Below are 12,403 nucleotides of genomic sequence, written 5' to 3' on the forward strand. Positions count from 1 at the left end.
GAGAGACCCCCCGCCGCCGGCCCATGAGGATATTGCCGTGAAAGGTCCGGTCTCTCCGCCTCCTGCCCCCGCCGGGTCCGGCCCCCCCTCCCCCGGGGTCGCGTTGTCACGGAGACCGGCAGCCGGTGGTGCTGGCCCGCGGGGCGGCTGCTGCTGCTGCCGCTGCTGCTGCTGCTGCTGCCGGCGGCGGCGGGCGTGTGGGGCCGGCCCCGGCCCCCTCTTCCTCCTCCTCCTCCTCCCCCCCGCTCCTCTTGCTCCTGCTCTCGGCCCCGGCGCCCCCCCGGGCCCCCTGCCCCCTCTCCTTCTCCTTCTCCTCCTCCTCCTCCTTCTCCCCCGCCGCCCCCGGCCCCCGCTCCCCGGAGCGCCTGCTCCGGCCCCGGCCCCGGCCCCGGCCCCGGCTCCCGCTCCGGCTCCCGCTCCGCCTCTGGGGGGGTTGGTGGCTGCGCTTTGCCATGAGTTTACCGCAGAAACCGGCTCTGAAATCAGGCTCGGCGGCGGCGGCGGCGGCGGGAGGAGCAGCGGCAGGAGCAGGGGGAGCGGGAGCACCCGGCCCCGGCGGCCCCGCAGGACCCGGAGGACCCGGCCCCGGTACCCCCCGGAGCAGCGGCAGCGGCGGCGGCGGCGGCGGCCGTGGCGGCGGCGGCGGCGGCCGCCGCGGTCCCGCCTCCCCCTCACCCGGCGGCGGCGGCAGCGGCAGCGGCGGCTGCAGCGGCGGCAGCGGCGGCGGCGGCCCCCCACCCGAACCTCCGGGCCCTCCAGAGCCAGGCGCCCCAACAGTATCCTTTTCACCTGCCTGTCCGCCCGCCCGCCCGCGGGGTCTGGGGCTCGGGCCTTACCGGCCGCATAGGCGCTGGGGCCGGCCCGGGAGAAGAGGGGGCGAGCCCCCCGGGGCCAGGATGGGGAGCGGGGGGCGTGCGTGTGTCTGCGTGTGTGTGTGTGGATGGGTGTGGGTGTGTGGGTGTCAGTGTGCGGTGTCCCCCTGCCCGCTCACGGAGCAGCACTGCGGGGATCCCGTCCCCGCCCGCAGCAGCAGTTGGGGGGGATCTTCCTGTCCCCCTGCCATCCCTTCCCCCGGCAGGCACCGTGGGGCTGGTGCTTTGGACCTAGGCCGGGGAGAAGAAGGAAGCTTTCCCTCTTGAGTGGGAGGATCACCCTTCCTTGCTCCTCCTGCCCCGGGAGGGATGGGATGGCACGGTTTGGAATGAGATGGAATGGGTGGGTGGGTGAGACAGCCCTTCTTCCTCTGCATCCAGTCCCGAGGGCATCCTCTGGGCTTTCACCTAACGGGCCAGGCCCCTAATTAATAGACAATAAACTTTTGTTTGTAAATGTCCTGTCTGTGCTGCACTGAAACTTACCAGCTCACTCCTAGAGGTAAGTGGGTTTAAAAAAAATGTACAACGAAAATCCGAAGGCCTTCCCCCTCCCCCAGCTGATTTTTTTTTAAGTGAATTGGGGAGTTGTCATGTGGTGATTATAGAACTGGATATGAGAAAGAAATGTTAGCCTGGACACTTCCCACTCTCTGGCCTTTAGCGGAAGAGGAAATTAACCGAAATGACTCTTCCTTTCCTCCCTTCATCCCTCCAATTCCCACTGCTAGAAAGGGTGGTGTTGTGTTGAGTGGTTTAAAAGTGTTTAATTTGCTTCTGGTAGGCCCGAGGTCTAGAGGTAATTCAAGGATCCGCATGGAAATGGAGTGCTTGCTGTACGTCTGCGTTTTCTGTGCATTATTTTCGTTTTTAGGGCTGGAAAGTGTGGCTTGGTTGTGAATTTTCAGACCATTTTGATTTGGGGGTGGGTGACAAGGTATTAGTCTAATAAATGAAATAAAAATTCCAGCAAACCCATGGGGATTTTCTATTTATTACTAACCTGAGAATAATATTTCATCATGTACCAGTTCACCTGTATAAGCATAAATCGATACATCACTATTGGCGGGCAGACGGATTGTTTTTTGTTTCATATCATGGTGCACATAGAGGGGCAAAGAAGGGAGTTTGAAGGAAGAAGGTCCAGAAATCAGGGAACTTCTAAACATGAGGTCCTGAGACCCTGGGAGACTAGTTTGGTTCATGTATGTAATCATTATGCCCCATACAGGGGAAAGCAAGCCTCCCTTTCCTGTTGAATCACTGTTATCCATTGTTTTGATTCATTTTCTTTCAAGTGCCATTTTCACTCCTTTTAAAATATTGTTATTCATAACACTTTGATATATACCCAGTGGCTTACTTCTATTGCCTTGTGATATGTGTACAGATTTCACAATGGTTTTGTCTGGTATGATTCTCTTCAATGAAAGAGTTCTCATTGATGAGATTTAATTCCAAGCGAGGCCATATACTTGAACCATGTGTTGCTCCTGTGAAACTTGCCTCATTTTGATAGCTCTCCCAAGTGCTCTGCAGTGGGAAAGCTGTCTGGTATGACTGGAGCGAATCAGAGCTCAGCTTCTTGGTCCAGCAATCTCATTGCACTTTACGTTTCTTAGAAAACATTCCTTGATATCTTTTAGTCGCTTCCCCACCTAATGGGGCAATATACCAGAATAGAAGTGGTTTCCTTTATTAACCAAGAATTAGTTTGCCATTTCAGTAGCTCACTTCCAGTATCTTTTGAGTGATGTTAGCATTTTAACATAAACGGAAGCTAGCTGATGAGTAACATGTACCTGGTTGGAAAAGTTAACATGTAAAGATTGCAGTCCTGTGTGTGGTAAGGCTTGGTGAGCTTTTTGGCTTTATATTGGACTATGCACAAAGGGGGTAGGAATGACTTCGGCCAATATGCTTTTTCTCAATGGGTCCCAAGAGGAGGGACTTGAAAATTGTTAGGATTGGTTGAGACTAATGCTGCAACTTTGTAGTGTTTTGGTGAATAGAGGGTTTATAGTAAAGGTGGTGAACTGAAGGTGGATTTTTCAGGTAGACAAATTAAAAAGTGACATTTTCTCTCCATGTAGGGTGGGCTTGGCTTTACTTTTCACCATTAAAGCTACAAATAATTGTCCTCTTCACCTATTTTCCCAGCTCTCCGTGTTCTTTCCTATTTAAATAGCCAGATATGTCACCTGCTAAAATCTGAGAGTGGGCAGAGTGAAATGAAGCCTAAAGTATAGATTCTATTGGTAATGACTCATGGGATCAGTAGGATGATATCTTGGTAATGGGGAATTGGTTAAAATTTACAAAAATGTGCTGACACTAAGAAGCAATTAAGTTTAGTTGATTTTGATAATGTCATTTTTATACTTTCGGATTGTAGTTATGCATCATAGCCAATAACAGCAGTAGCCAGGGATTCCCTTAGTGGTTTCCTGCAAGGTTTTTTGGCTTGTCTACTCTCTTCCCCTGAGTCCTGCATTTGTGTTTGATGCAGATGGTCAGTCTGTGATAAGGTGATATGGAAGCTCAGAGTCAGATGTGCAAGGTTGGATAGTACCCTTTCCAGGGCACTGCCTTAGAAAGACTGGTGCCGATGTTTCTGAATTGAACTGATAGATTAGTGTGGCATCTGGGCATTTGCAGCAGTGGCACAAAAATGAGCCTAGGGTGTCCTCTTCATTTTAGGAAAAATAGTAAATGTAAGGTGAAGAATTTGATATCAGCAGGCTTTTAAAAACATAATAGTAGAAAAACAAATAACTTATTTGGCTGGTACCAATTAAAGAGACTGCTCTGAGTGAAATTCTTTGACTGTGGGAGTTGATTGTTATGAATAATGCAGGTTAAAGGCAAACTGAAAATTCTTTTCTGATATTTGAAATGGAAAAATGTTAAGGACAGGAAAGGGATATATTATTGCTGGGAGATCAGCTTTTGGAGGGAAGACACCTGAGTTCTGCTCTGTTACTGGCTATGTGACCACTTATTCTAGATCAGGACTTCTTAAACTTTTTCCACTCTTGACCTCTTTTCACTGGAGAAATTTTTACATGACCCCAGGTATACAGGTATTTAAAGTAGCTGTACATAACCTTTTACTGTTGCCGTATTTTCCCAGACATTCACATTCAGTTACGTTATGTGACCCCTTAGGGGTCAAGACCCACAGTTTAAGAAGCTTTGCTCTAGATAAGCCTCAGTTTTCAAAGCTACAAAATGGGGAACTGCCACAGGATGCCCCTGCCCCAGCTCCTTAAGGAGTTCACATTGTGAGTTTAATTAATATGTTTCTGAAATTTAGTGCTTTAAAATACTTACCTCGAGATGTATCTGCCTCACTTCTAGCTGAAATGCTAAGAAACCGGAGCCTGTTATTAACTCAGAAGGAACCAGCTTGGAGCTTCTCACTTTCAGGGTAACTTGAAACAATGTAGGTTGTGTTCACAGGCCAAAAAGCTTCTGCCTTAAGCAGAGCCTTGCTTCTGGTCTTTATGAACAACCGTTCTCAGCATCTTCTTATGTTGAAGGTCCCTCTGAGAGACTGTTCAGTCTCAGTTCTTCTGGACTGGTTCAGTGGAGTTTGGAGGGCAGCAGGTTCTTTTACCCCAGCCCTCATTTATGAAGTGGCCACTGTTTGTAGAGCTTGGAGTTAAGGGGAAGAGAGAAAAAAAAGTAGATGCCCTTAGTGAGCTTATTGTCTAGCCAGGGAGATATTGACATAGATACAAATGACTTTCACACCCAGCCATGCCAGGACCTTGGAGTAGAGGGGGGCAGCCAAGCTCTGTTTGATTCCAGGGATTTGGGAGATCGGAGCATGCTTTCCGCAGAGGGTGGCATTTGAATTGGTCTTTAAAGGATGGAGGGATGCAACAGATCAAAGAGGGTGAGCAAAGACATCCCAAGTGAGGGAACTGAGGTAGAGAAGGTTCAGGGTGTGTCTGTAGTGTAGAGAGAAGGTAGGAAGTCCTATGAGATAAGGTTGGAAATGACTCGGCTCACTAGGCCGGACTTTTGAGTCTGTAAAGAACCTGGTAAGACAGCTGGTCAGTGATCTTTGGCCTTCATCCTTTTCCTACACATGAGAATTAAACCATATTGTTTAGCCAGCTTGTATTTTCCTTTCCGTCATCTCACTGTTTTATTTTCTTTTTACTTTCAGCACGGGAGGCCCTGTTTTTTCTTCTCCTTGTACTCTTCTGTGTTCTAGACGTTGGGACAGGGATTTGGACAACTGAGTCTGCCCACAGACCCTTTCTGGAAGGAGTGTTGGGGGATACTGTTGACCTCGTTGGTTCAGGGCAGGGTCTGTGTATGAGCAAGAAAGCTGTGTGTGGGGATGGATTGTGACTTTTGTCTCTTGGGAAGTGATTCTTTGGATTGTATTTTTCACATCCATAGATAACTGAGGCCCTTATAACTTCTGGAGCCTTAAGGCGTGGGGGGTGAGTTGCTGCAGTTGGATTCAGTGAGCTCATTGCTCGGCTCTGCCAAGCACTCCAGCATGTGTCCACACAGACACCGGATCCCTCCCTCTAGGTTCTGGGGCTCTCAACAGCCTGATTCACCTTGAACGCTCTTTGGGAAGGCCTCAAGCCTCCCCCATGTCTCCTAACCAGGAGTGATCTCTACTCTCCAGATCTCTCACCCTCTCCTGGGTATTTAGGACACACTGACTTGGAGCTTTTTGTGTGCGTGTCTTGTGTACTGGACTGTAAGCTCTTTGAGGGCAGGGGCTGTGGAAGCAACCTGAGACAGGAGTCAGAAGGCTCAGGCTTAGGTCCTGACTCAGGTCCTGACTCAGACATTGAATGATTTATGAACTTTGAATCAATAACTGTGAGTTGTTCTAGATGTTCTTTCGGGCCATAAGTCCCTGGGCCCTTCACTGCAGCTTTCTAAGAGTTAGTTTTCACATGTCTCAAATGGACTGTTATTTGCACTACCACCTGCTTGTTGGGAGGAAAGCCCTTTGCAAACCTGGGGGGGGTATTCAATTGAATTGTTCAGAGGCACAAATGGGTCATAGGAGAAGGGAGCCAGAGAGGGGAGAAGAGAGGAGGGGGCAGAGAAGGGGAGAGAAGAGAGGAAGGGGCCAGAGAAGGGGAGAGAAGAGAGAAGGGGGCAGAGAAGGGGAGAGAAGAGAGGAGGGGGCAGAGAAGGGGAGAGAAGAGAGGAGGGGGCAGAGAAGGGGAGAGAAGAGAGAAGGGGGCAGAGAAGGGGAGAGAAGAGAGGAGGGGGGCAGAGAAGGGGAGAGAAGAGAGGAGGGGGCCAGATAGGAGAGAAGAGAGGAGGGGGCAGAGAAGGGGAGAGAAGAGAGGAAGGGGCAGAAAAGGGGAGAGAAGCAAATAGTGGGGCAGAAGAGAAGAAAGAGGAGAGAACTGTCACAAAGTGCTCAGCTAGGGAGGGCTGGGGGCTACCAACACTAGCCTTGAGTGTTGCATTTCCACCACTCCTGCTCAAATGAATGAATAAATAAGCACTTGTTAAGGGCCCGCTGTGGCCATCTCAGTGTGCAGCATTAGGTATTTCTGGACATCTCAAGTCACAGAGGCGGCAAGTTACTGAGCACAGCTTTTTAAGTTAATGGTCAAAATTGTCAGTTAAGTTTTTAAAAACTTGATGGTCCTTTTTGTTTTTAAATCACGGTCATTTTGGAAATTATCCATCTTTTCTGGATTGAACTTTGTATCAAAGAAAATGTCAATTCAGTGACCATATCCAATGTGTGTAAGAGGACTTCTGCCTAAGGAGTCGCTCTTGGCTTCTCTGCCAGGAGGACTAGGTTCTGTTTCATAATTCAATTTCTGGGATCATTCTTCTTCTTCTTTTTTTTTTTTTTGGTGGGGCAGTGAGGGCTAAGGGACCTGCCCAGGGTCACATAGCATTATTCACTTTCATTTACTCAGAGTCAGACTTTCTTCCCTTCATTTACATTGTTGTGCATTGTTCTTTTGGTTCTGCTCACACCAATCTCCCCATGTTTCTCTGAATTCCTCATCCTCACCATCTCTTCCTTCAGTGAAACCAGTGTACTTTTGGCATCTCAGACTCCATTGTGGGCAGAAAAGATCTCGTTAGTTTTTTCCTTGCCAAACCCACTCTTCTTCTGAACTTGTGTTGAAGGCACCATCATCCTTTCAGTCGCTGGGTTTTGCGGCCTGCACTCTTCATTCTCCCTCACCCCCTAAGTCCATTCCGTTGCTAAGTCTTGTTGATTCTCCCTCTGACATCTGTTGAATCCAGTCCCTGCCTGTCCCCACTCTGCTGCCACCCTGAGGTAGGCCCTTATTACCTCTATTTTTTTTTTTTTTTGGTGGGGCAGTAGGGGTTAAGTGACTTGCCCAGGGTCACCCAGCTAGTAAGTGTCAAGTGTCTGAGGCTGGATTTGAACTCAGGTCCTCCTGAATCCAGGGCCAGTGCTTTATCCACTGTGCCACGTAGCTGCCCCTGCCCTTATTACTTCTTACTTGGACTGTGGTAGTTGCCTCCTCATTAGTCTCCCTGCCTCCCGTTTCTCCCCATTCTTATACATTCTTCACACAGGACTTTAGCTCCAAAGGAGCCCAAGAGCTTTTCCTCAGGTGAAGTTCTGCCCATGCTCCTTACCTCAGTACACTCTTATAGCTTCCTGGTTCTTCTAGGATCAAATATGAACTCTCCTCACCTTGCCAGGCTCCTTATGTATTGCTCCTCTTAATACTGTACCAGCCAAGCCGGCCTACTTGTTGGTCTTCCAGTGGAGCATTCCGTCTTGTGGGCCTTCAGACTGGCTCCCCCTCATCCCCCCACCTTCCTGTGACCTCCTAGAATCCCTCGATTCCTCAGAGTTCATTTCAGCAGCTGCCTCCTCTCCTGGAGGACTTTGCTAGTTCCCCTCCCTGAATTACCTTGTATTTGGCTTGTTTGTACGTGCTTATACAGGGACAGGTCGTTTGTCCCCAGTAGAATGTAAACTCTTTGCGGGCAGCTGTCATTAAAATTTAAAAAACAAACAAAACCCAACTCCGTTGCCTGGCACATGGTAGGGGCTTTAGTCAGGGGTTCTTCCTGGTTCCATTGCTAGAGCTACATAGGGACTTTCACATATGGACCATGAACCTCTGGACTTTAGCTGTAGCAGGAGAGATAAGGGCTGGTGGGGACAGCGTCTGGCAAGCCAAAGCTGTTGCTTTGGAGCTGAAGTCCTGAGGTGGTGGAACCATAGTGTTGGGCGGACAGGACCCGTCAGACCGCCTTATTGGCCTTACTAGTTTGTTCAGAGAATCATAGAATGGAGATCTTGAAGGGACTTCAGAAGTTGTCTAGGGGAACCCCTTTGTGGTCTAGCTGAGGACTCTGGCCCCCAGAAAGGGTGGGGGCCTTGCTGCCCACTGGCAGGCAGTGGAGCGGGGGTTGAGCTGTGAGCTCCTCCCCCAGCCCTTGCTGGATGCAGGTTCAAGAGGGAGTGAAATCATTCCTTCCCTGTGCTCCTCATTCCCAGCTAAAGCTAGGAAAGTGGCTTTTCCCTGCTGAAGCCTTGTGCCGTCTCCGTGAAAACAGTGCTGGTGACTCACTGTCTTTAGGACATGGAATGCAGGTTGTTTTCCTTGTGGTGGAGATCGATTTGTGCTGCCATCCCCAGGGCCCAGGATAGGACCTGGCACCACTAGGCACTCACTGATTGAGTGGTGGATCACTGGCAGTCTCTTGCTTGCTCCTTTGTGATAGACAATTTTGAGATGACTAGTTGAGATCTAAGGTGCAGGTGACATTTACCTAAGAACTCAGCCTTCAATTTGGGCCTTACTGTCAGAGCAAGATGCTCACTTAGTCACAGACTGAAACATTTGTAGGGCTTTGTTGTTGGAGGGTGTATCGTTGGCAGGGGGAGGGCTTGGCCTGTTGTTGGTTGTCAGGGTTGTGTATGCATCAACAGGTGTACAAGGGAAAGATGGGTGGGCATGAATTGCTTTAATGAGATAAGGTCCAGTTCTGCTGGGACGGTAATACCAAGAGTTATTCTAGATCATATGAAATGTTTTATTTTGTTCATAAATAAGACTGATTAAATTCTCAAGGAAGAGAAAGGAAATTCCATGGTGGTTTTGGCATAAGCTGCCACCGAAATTCACATTGTGGAAGTGTTGCAGCACCCACAGCTGCTCCAGAGTCTCATGAGGTGGCTGTCCCTTATGGTTTTGAATTTCAGTGCTGAAAGAAAGCAGGAGGAGGTAGGTGCTCCTTATCTGAGACTCCAGGGCTCTTTGGGATCCTGGGTTTTAGAGCTAAAAGGAAGGAGAAACAGAGAAATTCTCTTGTCTAGCTATTTTATTTCATATATAAGGACATTGAAACCTAGGGGTAGGGCACAGGTAGATGGCCCAGTGAATAGTGCACTGCTTCTGGAGTCAGGAGGATCCTAGTTCAAATGTGGCCTCAGACAGTTACTAGCTGTGTGACCCTGGGCAATTCACTTAACCCCGATTGCGTCCTCCACCCCCCCAAAAAAAAGACACGTATGGGAAGTAGGGAAGTGAAGGGTCTTGCTCCCCTGCCCTACAAGGGTAGTTGGTCTCAGAGCTGAGATTTGGACCCAAGTCCCCTGACTCTGTATCCAGGATCTTTTCTACTTCTCCATGTTCTTAACCAGCCAGTTTTAGATGCCTTCACAAACTAACTGCCAGAATTTTCTATTGATTCATGCAGATATTTATTAATTTGTAGCTGATTTAATAGAGCCCAGTGTGCACCAAAAGCAATTTTTATTCATTTAAAGAAAAAAAAAGAACACTCCAGTTACATCCGTTAGGGAGATCGCCTTAATAGGTGGTGAAGTTAAAGGCTAGAAATCAGGAAAAGAGAGGCATTAGTAAGAATTCAGGGGGCAGCTAGGTGGCACAGTGGATAAAGCACCAGCCCTGGATTCAAGAAGACCTGAGTTCAAAATAGGTCTCAGACACTTGACACTTACTAGCTGTGTGACCCTGGGCAAGTTACTTAACCCTCATTGCCCTGGGGGGAAAAAAAGCCAAAAAAAAAAAAAAGCAAAGAAAAGAATTCAGAGTTTGTTTTTTTATTCTTCCAATTAGTGCCTTTTTCCTATGCCTTCTTGGGCTCTATTGCACAGGGGTCAAACATATGACCAGTGGACCCCAATATTCCTGAGGGCAGTCTGAACCAGATTAAAAAGTAATTGGGAAATGTTTAACAAAACATAAATATAGTAAAATAATATTACATTTTAAATCTAAGTTAATGTGTGGCCCACAGAAGTCCTTCTGTTTGGTTTTGTGGCCCTGTCTCTTTTTAAGTTTGATACCATGGTCCTAGAGAATGAATGTCCCCAGGTTCCCAAAGGCTGAGCTTGAAGAACTTAAGCCCTGGGAGATCTTAACAAATTGAAAAGTATGGGCCAGGTAACAGACTGAATGTCTGCTGTCTGAGAACCAGTTCAACTAAATTCGAATGGGCTTGACGCCACAAAGTTGGTATTTTTATTGGATTTTGGTAATCACCAGGTGACAGGTTATTTCAGCCTCAGGACATTGTGGAACCCTAAAGCACAGGCGAAATAATAATACCATTGACCAAATGATGGATTCTTTAAAGTGATCATTTGAGGCTGAGATGGGGTTTGAACCAGAGCTCCTGAACCCCGACCCCTGAACTTTTTCCACTTTACCCCTCGATTTGCACATGTTGAAGAATGCTCTGTGGGAGCCTATTCCAAAGGTCCTAACGTGGTTTTGGCTTGAGCTCACTGTAATGGGAATAGAAAATAGTGCCAGATTTTGTTAGGAATGAATACTCGTGATCCAGTTCACAGAGCCATCGCAAGGATGTGCATTTAATCAATCTTGTCCTTGTTTCGCTTCTTAGCAAGTTTGTGGGAAAGCAGTCCCAGGCACTTTGTTAAGAAGTCGGTAACGTCAGTCTTGGCAGGGGCGTTTCTAGCTCATTGTGGGTATCGGCAGGAGTTTGCCTCTCCCACCTGTGTTTTGTAGTAGGTAGAAGCGTTGGTGAGAGAGAGGCTTGGAGGTTCTCAGCAGGCCACAGTGCACATGTACATACTGTGTGGTTTTAAAAGGCCTAATGTCTGAAGGCTGTTACAGCTGTGATTTGTGTCCATGAATACTCTCTTCTCTTTGGCACATCTCCCCGAGCTAGGAGATAAGGTGTGGTAGGAGTCAAATTGAGGGACCTTAGGGGGTAGGGTTAGGAGAAGTGGACAGAAGAGTTTGAGAGAAGAGGAAGCTTATTAAGTGCTTGAGTTGGAGATTTCTGTGGACTCCCAAACAAATAGTCCAGAGAAGGCCTCTATCCTTCACCCGCCCTTTCATTGCAAAATGAATGGGCCTCCAGAGGAGAAGGCACTTTGTACTAGTGAGGTCCTCTGCCCTAGCAGTGAGTGGAAAGTACTCAGACCTCTATACCCAGGTTAAAACTGGTGGGAAAAGAATCCAGAAGCTGCACAGAGCCTGGGCTTTGGAGCAAGTTAAATTATATTGAAAGAGTAGTTGGGGAGGTTGGCACACGCTGTGACTCTAAAGACTTTGTCTTCATGCCATTGACTAGGACGGTGATTGCATCTTTCGTTCCGGCTTTGAGGATATCATTGGAATTACCAGCTATGCCTTATGGGCCTAGGGGAAAGGCAGACACAAAATATTATTTATAACTAAAAAGTAGATCTTAATCTACAAGTCCAAGAAAACCTTTTTTTTTTTTTTGGTAAGGCAATTGGGGTTAAGTGACTTGCCCAGGGTGACACAGCTGGTAAGTGTCAAGTGTCTGAGACTGGATTTGAGCTCAGGTCCTCCTGAATCCAGGGCCAGTGCTCTATCCACTGTGCCACCTAGCTGCCCCTAAGAAAACATTTTTACTGCATTGTGTGAAAACTGGAGAAACTCAGCCCCATTAAGGTAACATTATTTCTGTGGTCTTTATTACCCAAGGTTCTTTATTTTAAAACTTTAAAATTTCTTTTGTTTTGATACTGCTTTTATTCCCAAATAAATCCTTCTTCCTCCCCTCCTCAACAAGCCATTCTTTGGGAAAAAAGTGAAAAAGAGAAAAAAAAGGTAAACAGAAGTGACCAACACCTCAGAGACATGGGATACAGTATTTCATGTGCTCTGAAAAGGAGGAAGGCAGGTGCTTTTTCTCACCTCTTCCCAGGATCGGTCCTTATCATTTTCCAGTTACACAGGCCTCAGTGTTTTCTGTTCTTCCATGACCACTGTTGTAATGAATGAGTCTTGCTTCCCTGTCTGATTACTCTTTCCTTTGTATGAATTTACACAAGTCTTCTGGTGCTGCTTTAGAGTCTACTTATTCATTATTTCTCAGAGGGCCACAACTCATTTAGCCATTCTCCAGTCAGCGTGCCTCTCCTTTTGTTTCCAGGTTTTTGCCAACATATAAAATGCTGCTGGGTCTGTTTTCGAGCTTGGTGTAAATGGTGAGCAGTGGTGTCTCTGTATGGGTGTTTTGGTTTCTTAGCCTAATTCCAGACTTCTGCTTCACACACA

General features: G+C 47.8%; 1 protein-coding gene across 2 annotated transcripts in view; it reads left to right on the plus strand.

Annotated features, from left to right (window-relative positions):
- The first annotated feature begins 678 nt into the window (after positions 1 to 678).
- EIF4G3 (eukaryotic translation initiation factor 4 gamma 3) overlaps positions 679 to 12,403 on the plus strand; it is a 378,410-nt gene continuing 366,685 nt past the window's right edge. For both annotated transcript variants that reach the window (XM_043990697.1, XM_043990692.1), the window contains exon 1: positions 679 to 776. The gene's annotated coding sequence lies outside the window, so the exon portion shown is untranslated. The remainder of the gene's footprint in view (positions 777 to 12,403) is intronic.

The sequence above is a fragment of the Dromiciops gliroides genome, chromosome 3 (assembly GCF_019393635.1).
Source record: "Dromiciops gliroides isolate mDroGli1 chromosome 3, mDroGli1.pri, whole genome shotgun sequence".
Classification (NCBI taxonomy): domain Eukaryota; kingdom Metazoa; phylum Chordata; class Mammalia; order Microbiotheria; family Microbiotheriidae; genus Dromiciops; species Dromiciops gliroides.